The 17,461-nt window shown below is 49.4% G+C and overlaps 1 protein-coding gene and 1 non-coding gene across 7 annotated transcripts in view; both read right to left on the bottom strand.

Annotated features, from left to right (window-relative positions):
- Positions 1 to 1,946, bottom strand: part of AP1B1 (adaptor related protein complex 1 subunit beta 1) — a 66,902-nt gene extending 64,956 nt beyond the window's left edge. For 4 of the 6 annotated variants that reach the window (XM_066260201.1, XM_066260200.1, XM_066260199.1 and 1 more), the window contains exon 1: positions 1,802 to 1,946. The gene's annotated coding sequence lies outside the window, so the exon portion shown is untranslated. The remainder of the gene's footprint in view (positions 1 to 1,801) is intronic. The other 2 variants (XM_066260203.1, XM_066260202.1) reach the window with 2 other exon arrangements.
- Positions 1,947 to 17,385: 15,439 nt separating this feature from the next.
- TRNAS-GGA (transfer RNA serine (anticodon GGA)) lies at positions 17,386 to 17,461 on the bottom strand. The gene has a single exon. It is a non-coding gene; the product is annotated as a tRNA-Ser (tRNA).

Raw genomic sequence — 17,461 nt, 5'->3', positions numbered from 1 at the left:
ATGTTTCTACCATCTGTGACAAGTCACTTCATCTCAAATCCTCTCTTGGAAGGATGGGGATTAGGTGACAATATTAAGTTTCTGTGCATTCAGTGGAACTGGGAGGACAGATCATAGAATTTTTAAAAAAGGTACTACAGTAATATTTACATCATAGCTTTCTTCAGAAGCATGTGGAAACCTTCACAGGTTCATTAAGTCTTATAACACTCAGGAGTGGGTAGAAAAGCAGCAAATCTTTCTCATGCTGCTCTCAGGGAAACTGAGGTAGAACTGGACCAAGTGATTGTCTGCATAGGAATAAGGCTCAGACTCACAGAACCTAGTTCTCGGGCCATCAAACCACTTCACCATCTCCCAGGTAAGATGTGCTCTCCCCAGCCAAGAAGCCATGGGGTCTGCACTTTTCTCATAGAGACACAGACCCTTTCCTTCAAGAACTAGGGCTAAAAAAAAAAATCCCCTAAGGGTCATGTGACTCCCCTTTTTTCCAAAAGGAGTGGAGCTCAATCACTCTCAAGAAAGGTTCTGGCCTGACCAGGCGGTGGCGCCATGGATAGAGCGTCGGACTGGGATGCTGAGGACCCAGGTTCAAGACTCCAAGGTCGCCAGCTTGAGTGCGGGCTCATCTGGTTTGAGAGCTCACCAGCTTGGACCCAAGGTCACTGGCTCAAGCAAGAGGTTACTCGGTCTGCTGTGGCCCCCCGGTCAAGGCATATAAGAGAAAGCAATCAAGAACAACTAAGGTGTAGCAACGAAAAACTGATGATTGATGCTTCTCATCTCTCTCCGTTCCTGTCTGTCTGTCCCTATCTATCCCTCTCTCTGACTCTCTCTCTCTCTGTCTCTGTAAAAAAAAAAAGAAAGAAAGAAAGGTTCTGAATATTCTTAAATTAGTTTCATGGATAGCATGTTTCATCCTAACCAAAGTGAATCAAATGTCCCATGTAAAGATTAGAGGGGAAGCAGTAAGGCTACATCTTTACCTAGATGCAAATAAATGTAAATGGCAGCTAAAGATATTAAATAGCACCAACACCCCAACCTTGCTCCAGCTTCCTTTTACAAGTGTCTGAAAGCCTGGGTCACCTGGTTAGGAACCCTGGCTTTGTCTATACTACCCGGCTGACCTTCCATGTGTGATTTAACCTCCCTGTGCCTCAGTTTACTCATTGACAAAATGGTGATAACAACAGTAGCCATCTCACCGGGCTGTTATGAAGTTTCAATGCAGCATGGCAATTAAAGTACTTAGCACTGTGCCCGGTACACAGTAGGGGGCTAAATAACCAGTACTGAGCATTTGCATCAGTATTTTTAGCATTATTACAGGTGTCCCCATTTAACTTGGTCCTGAGGTGCCAAGTCTACTCCGTAGCAGGGGGTTGTTTCTTGAATTTTTTCCTCTTTTCGAATCTTGGCAAAAAGATAAAGCCCCCAACGACCAGGAGGCTTCAGGATGGCCACAGGGGTGAGTGGGAAGGGAGAAACCAGGAGCCAAGAGGAGTTTCCCCTCCCGCCAAGCACAAGCTCTTGGAGCCTAAGTCTAGGAGTCTGTCCCGGAAGACGCCTCAGGACGGGCTGCGGAACTGGGGCTGTTGGGACGCAGGCCCGCAGCCAAACGGGCGTGAATGAATGAACCTGCAGTCCTTCTGCCACAACCGGTCTGGGAAGCCATTCTCCCCGGTCTCGCACTCTGTCCTCTCCATGACCTCTGACCCACCCTCGAACCCCTCTTCTCAGATCCCTGACTCCCCGTCCCACTCCTTCTCCTGCCTCGCTGGACCCCCTGGTTCCTCACCCACAGGTCCGAACGACTGCTGGCGCCACGGCGCGGCTCGGCTGGGCAGCAAAATGTCCGCAGTCTCGTCCTCTCGCTCTCCCGGTGCGACAGTGCCGCCGGCTGCTCGGAGACCCGCGGCTGTCACCTGCAGGGCGGAAGTGAGCTGCCTGTGCGTGGGCACTTCCGGTGGACGCACGGCCTGGGGGCGGGGTCAAAGGTGTAACCCGAGCGGGTACTGGGGATCGCGGGCGGGGCCAGGAGGGGGAGGAGACAAGAGGAATTAACTCCGTCTTAGCCGAGATGCTGCTTTGGCAATGTGTCCAGTAGAGCGCTAAGTAATTTAATGTGGATAGAAAAGGTCGTACAGACTTTGAGGTCTATCTCTTCTTTCTGTATTACAGACGGAAAAACAGGCTCTGAGAGAGTCAGGATTTTCTCAAGATCACTTATAAATAGAAGAGTCAAAACTAGAGCTGCACCTGACCAGGCGGTGGTGCAGTGGATAGAGCATTGGACTGGGATGCCAAGGACCCAGGTTCGAGACCCTGAGGTCGCCAGTTTGAGCGCAGTATCATCTGGTTGGATCTAAGGTCGCTGGCTCGAGCAAGGGGTTACTCAGTAGTGCTGAAGGATCGAGCAAGGGGTTACTCAGTCTGCTGAAGGCCCGGGCAAGGCACATATGAGAAAGCAATCAATGAACAACTAAGGTGTCGCAATGCACAACGAAAAACTAATGATTGATGCTTCTTATCTCTTCGTTCCTGTCTGTCTGTCCCTACCTATCCCTCTCTCTGACTCTCTCTCTCTCTGTAAAATACAAAAACAAAAAACTAGGGCGGCAAGTCTGGTCTACTGCTTGCTGCCTTTCAGTGCGGCCCTCTGGGAATTCTGCGTTGTAGCGAAAAATATCGGACGCTCCAAGGAACTTTTATCCAAGGAGAACTTCATAATGTCTCATTTCCCCTTTTATTGGGTCTGCCAGGACCTCAATTCCTATAGCTACTTCACTCCCGACTCTGGTACTTTTTTTTTTTTTTTTTTTTTTGTATTTTTCTGAAGCTGGAAATGGGGAGAGACAGACAGACTCCCTCATGTGCTCTACCGGGATCCACCCGGCAGCCCACCAGGGGGTGACGCTCTGCCCACCAGGGGGCGATGCTCTGCCCCTCTGGGGCGTCACTCTATTGCGAACAGAGCCACTGTAGCACCTGAGGCAGAGGCCAAGGAGCCATCCCCAGCGCCAGGGCCATCTTTGCTCCAATGGAGTCTCTCTGCGGGAGAGGAAGAGAGAGACAGAGAGGAAGGAGAGGCGGAGGGGTGGAGAAGCAGATGGGCGCTTCTCCTGTGTGCCCTGGCTGGGAATCGAACCAGGGACTTCTGCACTCTACCACTGAGCCAACCGGCCAAGGCGAGCCGACTCTGGTACTATTAACACTCTCCTCCTTATATATAATTTCTGATCATCCCCTTTCAAACATCATTTCAGCCCTGGATGGATGGCTCAGTTGGTTGGAACATCATCCCATTCACAGAGGTTGCTGGTTGGATCCCCAGTCAGGGCACATACAGAAACAGATCCATGTTTCTCTCTCTCACTCCCTTATTCCCTCTCTAAAGTTAACGAATCAGTCAAAAAAAATTATTTCATTGCTACTCTTTAAAAATGTTTTATTGGGAAAATAATATTTGCATTATAGAAAAATGAAAATATACTAGAATGCAAAATGAAGATAAAAGTCATCTGTCATCTGTAATTCATTTGTCCTGAGACAATCACTTTTAATATTTTGGTGAATATTCTTCCAGACCACTTTTATATTTAATATTAAAGAATATTTAATATTCTTTAATATTTTGGTGAATATTGGATAAATCCAATTTATCATTGGATTTTTTTTTTTCCTGAAGTGAGAAGCAGGGACAGACTCCTGCATGCACCCGACCGGGATACACTTGGCATGCCAATTAGGGGGTGAAGGTAAAGCTCCATTGCAACTAGAGCCATTCTAGCACCTGAGGCCAAGGCCATGGAGCCATCCTCAGTACCCAGGCCAACTTTGCTCCAATGGAGCTTTGGCTGCAGGAGGGGAAGAGAGAGATAAAAAGAAAGGAGAGGGGAAAGGGTAGAGAAGCAGATGGGCGCCTCTCCTGTGTGCTATGACCGGGTTTAGGACATCCACATTCCAGGCCGACGCTCTACTACTGAGTAAACCGGCCAGGGCCTTTACTGGATATTTTTGGCTCACTAAAATATTGGTAAAAACTTTCCCCAAACAACAAGTAAATTTCTACATGTTGGTTTCCAATACTTGTACAGTATTCAACTATTCCTCCACTGGTATCACTCTTCCGAAAAACAGTCCCCTACAGTAGTACACTTAGGTTGTTATCAATCTTTTTTTTTTTTTTTTTTGTATTTTTTCTGAAGCTGGAAACGGGGAGAGATAGTCAGACAGACTCCCGCATGCGCCCGACCAGGATCCACCTGGCACGCCCACCAGGGGGCCATGCTCTGCCCACCAGGGGGCAATGCTATGTTGCGACCAGAGCCACTCTAGCACCTGAGGCAGAGGCCACAGAGCCATCCCCAGCGCCCGGGGCCATCTTTGCTCCAATGGAGCCCTGGCTGCGGGAGGGGAAGAGAGAGACAGAGAGGAAGGAGAGGGGGAGGGGTGGAGAAGCAGATGGGCGCTTCTCCTGTGTGCCCTGGCCGAGAATCGAACCCGGGACCCCCGCACACCAGGCCGACGCTCTACCACTGAGCCAACTGGCCAGGGCCGTTATCAATCTTTTAATATTATAAACCCAAATAAGTTCACACAGCCAAGACTATATATCCCATCTGATCTAAATATTGATTTAATATAATTTTATGTTTAATCAATCTTGAGTTTCTTTATAAAATTTTTATTTTGAAATAGTTATAGATATACAGGAAGTTGCAAAAATAATACATATAGTCCTATGTACCCTTCACCTAGCTTCCCTCAATAGTGACATTTTATATAGTAGTAGTATAAATCAAAACCAGAAAATCAATTAATGGTACAATACCATTAATTGTTTACAGACTTTATTCCATTTTAAAATCCTTTTCTGAAGTAGGCAGGAAACAAAATAATTTTATATGTATGTGCCATGTTCCACATGCTATGCACAGCTGTCTGGAGGAACTACCTTTCTCTAATGATAAATGTTGCTGAATACCATCAGCTTCCCTGGAAAACAAAATTTCATTAGGAATGTAACATGAAGAAAGAATAATTATTCAACAAAACAAATCAACAGGCCCTGGCCGGTTGGCTCAGCGGTAGAGCGTCAGCCTGGCGTGCGGGGGACCAGGGTTCGATTCCCGGCCAGGGCACATAGGGGAAGAGCCCATTTGCTTCTCCACCCCCACCCTCTCCTTCCTCTCTGTCTCTCTCTTCCCCTCCCGCAGCCAAGGCTCCATTGGAGCAGGGATGGCCTGGGCGCTGGGGATGGCTCCTTGGCCTCTGCCCCAGGCGCTGGAGTGGCTCTGGTCGCAGCAGAGCGACGCCCTGGAGGGGCAGAGCGTCGCCCCCTGGTGGGCAGAGCGTCGCCCCTGGTGGGAGTGCCGGTTGGATCCCGGTCGGGCACATGCGGGAGTCTGTCTGACTGTCTCTCCCCGTTTCCAGCTTCAGAAAAATACAAAAAAAACCCCGAAAAAATAAAAAAAAACCCAAACAAATCAACAAACCTAAAGGTGCCAAGCTGATTAAAGAGGTCAGACCTTTAAGATTTCCAAGAAGATGGAAGTCATAGTGTCCGTTTGCTCAAGAAGGAGATCCAGGAAGGTGGCATTTATGCTTGGGCTTGGAGAACAGAGTAGTACAGGCTGAGATGAAAGAAAAAGATAATCCAGGACAACAGTGCAGAGGCAGGAAGGCAAGGGAGACAGGCATCTGGGTCCTTCAGAAAGCATTTTCCAAGCCCCTACTCTGAATTAGGTCCTGAGCTGGGTACTGGATGAGGCAAAGGCCCTGTCCTTGCTGAACTTCCAGTTTGCCTGGGGAGGATGACAGAGCAGCAGACATAAATGTAATTGGTACTGTTATAGAGGATGAAAATATGGGAGTCCAAAGAAAGAACAAAAGCTCTGGAGGCTTAGAGGAACCAGGGGAGGCCTAGACAAGTGGGGGGCACTTAATTTGAAATTGCAGAACCACAGTGAATATTTCTGGAGCACCTAGGGTGCACCTAGAAGTGTGCAGAGGGTCTCATTTGTTCCTCACATCATCCCCACTTTATCTGAGTAGGGCCTGAACTATGGTGGCACAGTGGATAGAGTCAACCTGGAATGCGGAGGTCACCAGTTTGAAACCCCAGGCTTGCCCTGTCAAGGCACATGCAAGACTATGAGTTGATGCTTCCCTTTCCCCACCCTCTTTCTCTCTCTAAAAAACTAACACATAAAATCTTTTTTAAAAATTCTCTTTATCTGGGTAGGGGCCAACTGAAACTCCAAGAGCTTAAGTCAAACAGTGTCTGAGTGGCAGAGCTGAGGGACTGGTCTCACATCCCAGGATACATGCTATCATAAGTCCTACTCATTCACCTAAAATATATTTGTCACTCCTACCTGAGTCAGCCATATTGGGGATACAGCAGTGATCAAGATGTAGTACATCCTCTCCTTGACACCACTCTTGAATGCAGAAGAGAGACAATAAAGGGACAATTATAACACAGCTCAGAAGGACCATGAATGCACAGGAGACTTGGGTACCAGATGCAGCCTGGGAAAGTCAGGGATGGCTTCCTGGAGGAAATGACATCCAACCCAAACTGCAAAGGATGATATTACTACTACTAATAGTTACATGAACTAGTCACTGTGCTAAGCTTGAGTATGTATTAACTTACTGAACTCTCCCAACAATTCAATTCCACAACTGTCCCCAAGTAAAGATGAAGAGACTTAGGCCAATGGGCAGAGCCGATTTCTCCCCAACTTCCCTATGAGCCTGGGCCTCCTTTCCCACAGCTCAGCCTGGTAGGAAAGCTAAAAATATAATGCTAATAAGAAGAGGCACAGCTCAATGCCAAAGACTGGATAATTACAGCTTTCAGAGATGGGTGATGGAAGTGAGGAAGAGGGGCTTCTTAGGGGATTCCCTTCCCTACCACCAAACCCAGCTGTCCACACTGTCTGAGTCAAACTCACCATCAAATGCTAAGCTGTATTTAGAACAGTCACACCTGGGTAATGTGTGGTCCACACTGGCCCCCTGAGACTCCAAGCTCAGGAGGAGCCCCTTGTTCCAGGATGGGAAGAGCAGAGCAAATGATGGCCAAGCCCATCTGGAGAGAGAACTGACCTCCCCCAACAAATACATCATTACTAAGAATAACATAAAAAAAATAAAAATAAAAAATAAAAAAGAATAACATCACCTGCTGCTTAGAGGAGGGAGGAAGTTTTCAAACTTTTTCCCAAGCTCTATTCACTTTCTGCCCTGCCCTGTTGAGCTGGCTGGACAGGCCTGTCCACATCTTTGGGCTTCAGTTTCTCCTTTCTGAGAACTCTGAACCCACCACGGACCAAGCACCATTGTATGCCCTTGACATCTATCCCCATCTCAAGAGGTGGGCACTATGATAACCCCTATTTTACCAATAAGCACACTGAGGTTCTGAAAAGCTGAGAAACTTTTCCAACTTTGCAAGGTAACAATGGACCAAGCTGGGAGTCCAGACCAGGGCTGACGACTGCAGAGCTCTTGCTTTCCCCCTCACCTCCTCCTTACCTGCCTCGTGAGGCTGCTTCCAATCAGAGGAAGGTTACGAGTACTTGTGATCTCATGAAATAACCCAGGACCTGCTGCTGGCACTGTGCGACCTTCAGTGAGTCCCTTCTTTCTGACACACAGAATCTGAGTCCATCCTTCTCACCTTCTTCTCTTCACGCCGGTGCCCCCCCCCCTTTTTTTTTTGGTATTTTTCTCAAGTTGGAAACGGGGAGGCAGACAGACTCCCGCATGCGCCCGACCGGGATCCACCCGGCATGCCCACCGGGGTTGTTGAATTAAGTACTTTTTCCATCTAAGCCCACTAGAGGGCGCACAAGCAACATTAACTGTCACCCTTCCCTTCAGATGTAAGGGGCCAGAGGCAACCTGTCCCACAGCATGCCTTTCTATGTCCCGCCCTTCTTTCTATGTGATTCTTCTTATGTGATTTCTATTCTTTGCCTTCAATTTCTGTTTACTTGCTGGTTTTGTTGTCTTTATGCTACAAATTTCTAAAAGTTGCCTCAGATCCTTTTCGGAAAGGGGCAGGAGGTGACTTTGTCTACAGCCTCACTAACAATGCCAGCTCCCCACTTGCTGAGGGGGCGCAGCTCCAAATCCTTCACACCCAGAGTAGGCCTGGCACAGACCCCAGGGCAAAGGGGCCTAGAGGTTACCTGGCACTCCTCTTCTGCCCCCATCTCTCCCTGCTGCAAATGCTCTCATTCACCCATTCCTGGTTTTCTAGGAACAAAATTCTGCTCACCCCCTGCTGGCTCCGCTGCCTACCTGTCAGTAATAATGGTGATGATGGTGTGGCAATACTGATGGCAGAGCCATTTGCCAAAAACTCATCGTGTGACAGACTCCACACAAAAATAATTTAATTGGACTGTCTCCCTTCTGCATGATATCCCATGGGGTAGGTACAGTTGTCATCCTCATTTCACAGGGAGAACATAGAGGCTCATTGATCTGCAGAAAAGGTGAGCTGGGAGGAAATTAGTACGGCTGGGAAGATCCCAGCCCAGAATCACAGGTCCCTGGGCTGGAATGCAGGTTTTGCCATTTCTAGCTGTGTGGCTCTGAGCAAGTCACTTGCTCTCTCTGTGCCTGTTTCCTCTGATGCACACTCCACAGGGCTGCCACAAGAACTGAATGAAGGGTGCAATGCCCAGCGCATGGCATGCAGGGAGCACACTGCAGACATTAATCATTGTTCTAGACCAAATATGTTATTACCTATGACGGTGGTTTGAACCACAGTCCATTTGATCCCACAGACCCAGCTAAGTACCCTCTGGGTAAATCCCTGCTGAAGCAGGAAGTAAAACCTTGTTTGGGTTGAAAATTCCAATTTCATGATGGGCTCAGGTTGCCTCCTAACGGAGCCATGTTACCATAGCTGCCCTATTGGGCCTGCCGGTGCCTGCCTGGCTCTCCAGGCAGGCTGGATGGCAGGGCTGGGGACAGGGGTTAGGGGCTGACACTTCATAGACATTTTTGCTTCACCTGGCCAGTAGCCTATGCCACCCCCTCCTGGCAGGCCCATAGCCAGACTCCGCCCCCAGGAGCTTCCTGTTTGCTCCTCACTAAACTCTTTCAGGCCCCCCTGCAAGGCCCAGCTCACACCCCACTCCATCAGATCCTGGGAGAGCCCTATGACCAGACCCAATGGCAACCCTACCTTTGGAGACCTCCAGAGCTGCTGTCCTCTCTGAGTTCCCCACTGAGCTGCTGTCAACAACAACCTTCCGCATCTGCTCTTCTGGACTCAGTCATGGCGGCCCCCTTTTCTTTCCCCTCACCCACAGGAGCATACCACATGCCCTGTGCATGCTAGATGATTCCCACACACAATCTCCCTGGAGCCTCTCAGCTGGTAGGTGACAGAGGCAGGAGTGAACCCAGGATTACCTAGTCTCATGTCCGTGTTCTTTTTTTTTTTTTAATTAAATTTATTAGGGTGGCACTGGTTAAAATAATTACACAAGCCTGACCAGGTGGTGGTGCAATGGATAGAGCATTGACCTGGGATGCTGAGGACCCAAGTTCAACACCCGGAGATCGCTGGCTTGAGCGTGGACTCACCAACTTGAGTGCAAGGTTGCTGGCTTAAGTGAGGGATCATAGGCATGACCCCATGGTCGCTGGCTTGAACCCAAGGTCCCTGGCTTGCGCAAGGGGTCACTGGCTCAGCTGGAGACCCCTGGTCAAGGCACATATGAGAAAGCAATCAATGAACAACTAAAGTGCCGTAACAATGAGTTGATGCTGGGGGGAGGGGTGGGGCACAAAGAAAACCAGATAGAAGGTGACGGAAGACAATTTGACTTTGGGTGAGGGGTATGCAACACAATCAAAAGTCAAAATAGTATAAAAAAAAAAGTCAAAATAATCTGGAGATGTTTTCCCTGAACATATGTACCCTGATTTATCAATGTCACCACATTAAAGTTAATAATAATAAAAACAAGAACAACAACGAGTTGATGCTTCTCACCTCTCTCCCCTCTCTCCCTTCCTGTCTGTCTGTCCATCCTTGTCCTCACCCTTCAAAATAATAAAATAATTATACAGGTTTCAGATGCCCAATTCTACAACACATCTCTGTACACTGTATTGTGCATTCACCTCCCGCAAGTGTTTGTCCATCACCATTTATCTCCCCTATACCCTCCTCTACCACCCTGCCCTCCCCTGCAATCACCACACTATTGTCCATGTTCATGACTATCTTTTTGTCCTGTTTTGCTCAATCCCTACACCCTCCTCACCCAAGCCCCTTCAACAGCTGTCAGCCTGCTCTCTATCTATGAGTCTGTCTCTATTTTGCTTGTTAGTTCATTTTGTTCATTCGATTCCACATATGAGGGTAATCATATAGTACCAAGTCCATGCTCTTAACCAGCCTTCTAACTCTCCTTGCTCTCCTCCAGGGAACACCTCCCAATTCTCTGACTTTGTCCACGGAAGGGCCTGATCTGGCCTGTACTGGCCGGGCCTGTTCTGACTCTCTACTAGATCTGGAACTGGAACCACGTTCTCTGTAGAACTCTACTGCCTCATTCACATACTTGTTGCTGAATGAACAAATGAATGAATGAGCTGGATGCATCTCTGTATCTGTTCCAGATTGTGTGAGGATCAGAGGACCTAGGAGGAGATGGGGTACCTCAGTGCTTTCTGTTTAAAACAAATTGGGGACTTTTCATTCATTTGCTCATTTTTTTTTTTCAAAGCTGGAAACGGGGAGAGACAGTCAGACAGACTCCCGCATGCGCCCCACCGGGATCCACCCGGCACGCCCACCAGGGGCAACGCTCTGCCCACCAGGGGGCGATGCTCTGCCCCTCCGGGGTGTCGCTCTGCCGCGACCAGAGCTACTCTAGCGCCTGGGGCAGAGGCCAAGGAGCCATCCCCAGCGTCCGGGCCATCTTTTGCTCCAATGGAGCCTTGGCTGCGGGAGGGGAAGAGAGAGACAGAGAGAAAGGAGGGGGGGGTGGAGAAGCAAATGGGCGCTTTTCCTATGTGCCCTGGCCAGGAATCAAACCCGGGTCCCCCGCACGCCAGGCCGACGCTCTACCGCTGAGCCAACCGGCCAGGGCCTAATTTGCTCATTATTTTTGATAAATAGTTATGGACTCTATGCCAGGCCCTGTGCTAGACCTGCTCTCCTGGGAGACAGCCTATCAACAGACAGTTCTTGTCTGTGAGCTTAAAGCACAGGGCAGGGGTGAGGGCCTGGAGAAGGGGCAGGGAAGGCTCCCTGAAGAAGGCACAGAGGGCTCTCTGAGAAGGACATACAGGCTCAGGTTTGAGCATCATACAGACTGAGGTTTCAATTAGTAGCTATGTGACCTTGAGCAAGTCATTTCCTTTCCTCTGGGCCTCATTTTATTCATTTGTAAAAAAAGGGAGCTACTAGAAAGTGCTATTCTGAGGCCACTATAAGACAACAAATGTGAACAAAGTGGTGATTCTTATTATGTAAACTGCTCCTGCCCTCCCCCCCGCACCACTCCACACATACACACAGAGCCCAGTGAAGGTCAGGTTTACAGTAGATGCTTAGAAAAGTAAGCTAGCTACCTGGTGTGTGAAGCACTCTCTGCTGGCTGGCTCTATTCTGAGCTTTCACAATCGACAGTACCACTGCTGTCACTACCACTGAAGCTCATCACTAACAACATAAAGGAGTGGTGAGTGGGCCCATCTCTGAGGAACGTCCATATTCATACACTCCAAGTATGAGTCTATCCACACCCCTCTGATGCAGGACGGGAGCCCCCGGGCAGTTCCAAGGGACCTGAATTCCATACCATTCAGCCAACTTTCCTCTTGCACCTGTGCTGATGAAGTGGCATCACAGCTCCTCAGCCAGGCATTCACCAACCTGGACAATGGCAAAGTGTGCCAGGTGAAGGAGAGAGGCCATGGCCCCCACATCCCCAAGCCCATGTGGTCGCCACCCAGGACCACCTGGGAAAGCATGCAGCTCTGTGGGCAAAAGAACTTGGGTTATAAATGAAGAAACAAAATGTCTGTATCTATACAATGGAGGGATATGTATATTTACACAAAGGAATGAAGCGCTGACACCTGCTACAACGTGGACGAACCTTAAAACATTATGCTGAGTGACGGAAGTCAGACAGAAAAGGCCACACAGTGTTTTATCTCATTTCTATAAAATGTCCAGAGTAAGCAAATTCAGAGACAGAAAGGAGATTAGTGGTTGCTCAGGGGCTGGGGAGAATAAGAGAATGGACAGCGAGCCCTAGGGCATATGGGATTTCTTCTGTAGGGGGGTGTATAAATGTCCTGGAGTTAGGCGATGGCCGCACAACCTTGGGACTGAAATGAAACCACTGCATTTTACATTTTAAATTGGTGAATGTTTGGTATATAAATTGTATCTCCATTTTTAAAAAGAGAAAGGATATGGGGTGGAGTGTTGGCTCTAGCTGTATGATTTGGGGGCAAGTCTCTTAACCTGCTGGTGCCTCCTTTCCATCTCTGTAAAATGGAAACGGTGTCTCCCTTCGGAAGTCCCTGGGGGGATTTATTGTGTAAATGAATGTGGAGTGCTTGGCACGGTGCCTCCCCTGCAGCAGGTCCCCAGTATGGATGTGGCCACTGTGGTGCTAGTAAAGCACCAGGATAATGTCCACCCTGGCACCAGCTAAGCCACAGCTGGGATGTAGAAAGAAAACACTCTGGACCATTCACTGCAGCAGGATGTCGGAAGCCAGAAGACCTGGCCTGGCTGTGGGATTTGGGGCAAGTCACTTGCCTTCCCTGAGCTTCTGCTCATCTGCTCCCCACCTGCTACACTGGAAGAAGCGGACAAAAGCTCAAGTGTGAAAATGTCACGTGATGCACAGATGCCTATGCTGTTGTCATGACTGTGAACTCAGAGGGGAAAGTTGGCTCCTGACCACACGGGCCAGCTCTACTTGTTGAACCCATCCCCTCTCCCATATGCTCACCTGCTCCTTTTGCTGCCCAATCTGAACCTCCTTCTTCTCCACCCACAGGTGCTGGTTCTGCTGGCAGAGCGCCAGCCCACCAGGGTCCAGGCAGAGGGAACAGCATGCGGGACTGCAGCCTGGGGAGACACCACAGATGCCCCAGAGGCCAGGAGCGCAGGGCAGGAATCACATTCCAGGCCTCACCAAGGTGACAAAGTGGCCCAAACTTGGGCCAGGGTGGCAGGACCCACAGCATCACCTGGGTGTCTCAGGTGGGAAGGCACTTAACTGCTGAAGCCTCAGTTTCCAGCTTCCCAAACCCACTAGATAATGGAACCCTCATAACCTCTTATGGGTGTCCCCCCAGCCCTGGCCTCCTGCCTGATTCCTCACCCAGGAACCCTCAAGCTGGCTGGTCCTCCTGTTCCTCACATGGCTCACCTGCCTGGGTGTCAAGCAGATTTTGTTCTTGAAGAGGGCATTACTGGAGCCTGTGATGTGCCCCTCAGCAGCAGCGGCTGGTAGGTGTCCCTAATGGAAGGGCCACCCTGACACTTCCCAGAGGCCAGGACTAAAGAGCAGGAGGTGGTGGGAGGATGTGGGAGAGAAGATGAGCTATACAAGGTGGTGGTGGTGAGGTTGAGTGGCGGGGCAAGAGAACAAGAGAGAAGAGGAGTGGCCTGAGCCTGTAACCTTGGTAGCTGAGAGGGAAGAGGTGGGAAAGGCAGGGTCAGAGAGGAAGGTCAGACATGAGGGGGTCAATATAATGGAAGACACCCACTCCCCCAGCCTCACACATGGCACAGAGTCCTGAGAGAACACCTGGCCAGGGGGACCCATCAGAGCCACTCTCTCCCAGGAATGAGCCTCAGGCTAGCTAAGAGGAAAAGCAACCAAGCAGGTGTGACAAGAGGCCTTGGAAAGTGAAGCCAGTGACTCCAAATCGCTCAGGTGGCCCTCCAAGGGCATCCACCCTGACCTTTAACTTTGGGCTGAATTTTGTTTTCAGTTGTGCTCATGAAACTGTACTCTTAGCATATCTCCAGTTTGTGTGGAACGATCCCAATAGGTCCCTAGCCTGTGTCCTGGTAAGTGCAGTAGATTTGGCTGCAAGAGTTCTGGGTGTGACTCCATCACTGTGTGACCTAGGACTGGTTAACTTACCTCTTCAAGCCTCAGTTTCCTCAGCTGTCAAACAGGGGTAGCTGTACCCACCTCATAAAGCTGCCAGAGAATGAAATGAGGTGATAAGTGCTTGGTACATAGTAAATGTTCAATAAAGTTTGGCTAAAGCAGAGAGCTAAAGCAGAATTCACCCAGGAAGCCTTGCACTACCGAAATTCATCCATTGTAACTGCCCTGTATATTGAATGTATATTGAACACTGACTGCACTGGATGTATAGCATACACACACACACACACACACACACACACACAAAGACTAGTGGGCTGAAGCAATAAATGACATAGCAGCAGCTTAGGATGGTCTGGTCTCCTTACCTCCTGTGCCACCCCCTGACTGTTTCACCAAGAGTGAGCAAGCCACATGGCCCTCCAGGCTAAAATAGCACTTTCTGCTCTTGGTAGTCTTCCAGAGCACTCATGGGTCAATATTCTTCTTCCAAGAACAGCTTGCACTAATTAACACTTTTGAGCCTTTGTCTAAGCTATATACCCAGTCTGGAAAGCCTTCCTGCCACCTCTCACCCTACACCACTTCCACCAGCCCAAGAACCTCCTCATCCAGGAAGCCCACCCAGCTTTGAGGCCAAGAATGTAGTTGCAGGAGCTTCTTCTGGCTGTAAGGCTGGGTTTGCAAAAGGCGTTGCCTGGGAGGGGTGCCCATGAACAAGAGGACTGCAGCATCACAGTCTCAGTGGGCCTTTATTGGGCCCTACTTGTAAGGCACTGTGCTGGACAGTTTGCTAATCATTTCAGAAATACTTTTTTTTTTTTTTAAAGTTCCCCCTTAACTATAAAAGTGACATTTGCTTGTGGTAAAAAAGTTCAAACAACAAAAACTCCTCCACCCTCACCTCACAGGGTCATTCCTGGGCTAGGGTTCAGCCCTTCCCCCAGAGGGCAGCACAGAGTGGCCGTGGTTGAAGATGGCGCTCCAGCAGGCTCAAAACTACACAGCAGCACTGCTGACCCCACTGGCCTTTGGCAGTGTCCTTGGCCTCGGAGAGTCACTGTAAAATGAGAGAATAATAGGACTCCCCCACTAACGCCACCCCAGGACTTGTTGGGCTGGTTGAAGGCTGAAATGTGTACCCACACAGTGTTTGGCACAGGGCCCACACAGGACACACAGTTATTGGATAGTGGCCATTTTAGTGATATCAGACCCTTCTGTGGCAGCTAGAAAATTCCTAAGTAGTCTAAGCTCCAAGAAGCCCGCTGGCTGCACTGATAATTCTCATAGCACAGTGACAAGAGCCCAGGCAAGTTCTGTGCTCAGCGTCCTTCCCAGGGTCTGGGTCCTACCACCAGGGGACTGTAGGGGTCCTGCTTACAACAGCATCCTCTGACCCCTGCCCCTTGGAGGGAGGCCAACCAGAAGCCCCTCTACTGCTGGTGCTGTAGGTAGTGTCCTCCCCAAGTGCTGCATCAGACTTTTTCTCCATAACCTCTCCAAGCTCCTGGTGGCCGTAAACATTCTCCCCACAGGAACTGCAGAGGCCCCTCCTGGTGCCTTGGGCAGGGCGCAGTTCCTCTCCGGGTCCAGGGCAGGATGCCCAGGGCCAAGCGACTGCAGCATCCTTGCCCTCTCCTTCAAAGCCATCTCGAGGGGCTGGGCTTCCCATTCGCCTAGCCCTTCCCTTCTTGGCCTCACTTTTTCCACCTGAAAAACAAGGGGCTTGGGTCTGAATCTTTTGAAAGAGTCCGATGACAGTCCTAGACACTATTCCTCAACACATACAAACCCCACACAATTTTGCACACAACTTTACCAACTGCTTCCCCCACCAGATCTGCCACAAAGCTGCCTGGTTAGGAACCTCTACATTTCACGAGCTACCGTTATTTGCAAAAAGCAAGTTGTAAAACAGAGTATATAGTATAATCTTATTAAAACATAAATATTAACATTTATTTGTAAATGTATAGAAAAATCAGGAGGAATCTATATAATAAATTGTTCTAAAGCTTATCTCTACAAATTGGGGTTTCAGAGGCTATCACTGTGTACCTCACACATTTTTTTTTTTTACCTCACACATTTTTGTGACTGAATTTTTAACAAGTATGTGCTACTTTAAGGGATTTTGTCCCCATTTAAAATATTATCCCAGCCTGACTGGGCGGTGGTGCAGTGGATGGAGCATTGAACTGGGATGTGGAGGACCCATGTTCAAGACCCCGAGGTCACCAGCTTGAGTGCGGGCTCATCTGGTTCGAGCAAGGCTCACCAGCTTGAGCCCAACGTTGCTGGCTCAAGCAAGAGGTCACTCAGTCTGCTGTAGCCCCCCAGTCAAGGCACATGTGAGAGATCAATCAGTGAACAACTAAGGAGCTGCAATGAAGAGTTGATGTTTCTCATCTCTCTCCCTTCCTGTCTGTCTGTCCCTATCTGTCCCTCTCTCTGACTCTGTCTCTGCCACACACACACACACACACACTATATATATATATATATATATATATATATATATATATATATATAATCTCATAATATTATCACTAACCACTGTCTCCAGACCATTGATCGGAATGATAATGAGGCTTCTGAAGTGCAATCAACAATGAATTAACAGAATGAAGACCATGACTTGACATAACTGATTCCTATGGGCAAGGTAAGTGACCTATCTAGGCCTCAGTTTACCCTCTAAAATGGGGTTAGTGGTAATTCCTACACCTCAAAGTGTTCCTTACTTTGGTAGGAAGAAAAAATAATAATGTGAGTTTGCTTTTCTCCTTCCTCCCTCCCTCCCTCCCTCCCTCCCTCCCTCCCTCCCTCCCTCCCTCCCTCCCTTCCTTCCTTCCTTCTTTCTTTTTTTCTTTCTGACCCTTGAATGAGGCAGATTCTCAAGGACTCCGCTTGAGTCCCCAGTGCTAGTCTTTTTTTTTTTTTTCTGAAGCTGGAAACGGGGAGAGACAGTCAGACAGACTCCCGCATGCGCCCCACCGGGATCCACCCGGCACACCCACCAGGGGCAAAGCTCTGCCCACCAGGGGGCGATGCTCTGCCCCTCCGGGGCGTCGCTCTATTGTGACCAGAGCCACTCTAGCGCCTGGGGCAGAGGCCAAGGAGCCATCCCCAGCGCCCGGGCCTTCTTTGCTCCAATGGAGCCTCGGCTGTGGGAGGGGAAGAGAGAGACAGAGAGGAAGGAGGGGGGGGGGTGGAGAAGCAGATGGGCGCCTCTCCTGTATGCCCTGGCCGGGAATTGAACCCGGGACTTCCGCACTCCAGGCCGACGCTCTACCACTGAGCCAACCGGCCAGGGC

The sequence above is a fragment of the Saccopteryx bilineata genome, chromosome 2, assembly GCF_036850765.1.
Source record: "Saccopteryx bilineata isolate mSacBil1 chromosome 2, mSacBil1_pri_phased_curated, whole genome shotgun sequence".
Classification (NCBI taxonomy): domain Eukaryota; kingdom Metazoa; phylum Chordata; class Mammalia; order Chiroptera; family Emballonuridae; genus Saccopteryx; species Saccopteryx bilineata.
The sequence above is the reverse complement of the archived record's forward strand: the minus strand, read 5'-3'. Positions and strand labels throughout refer to the sequence as shown.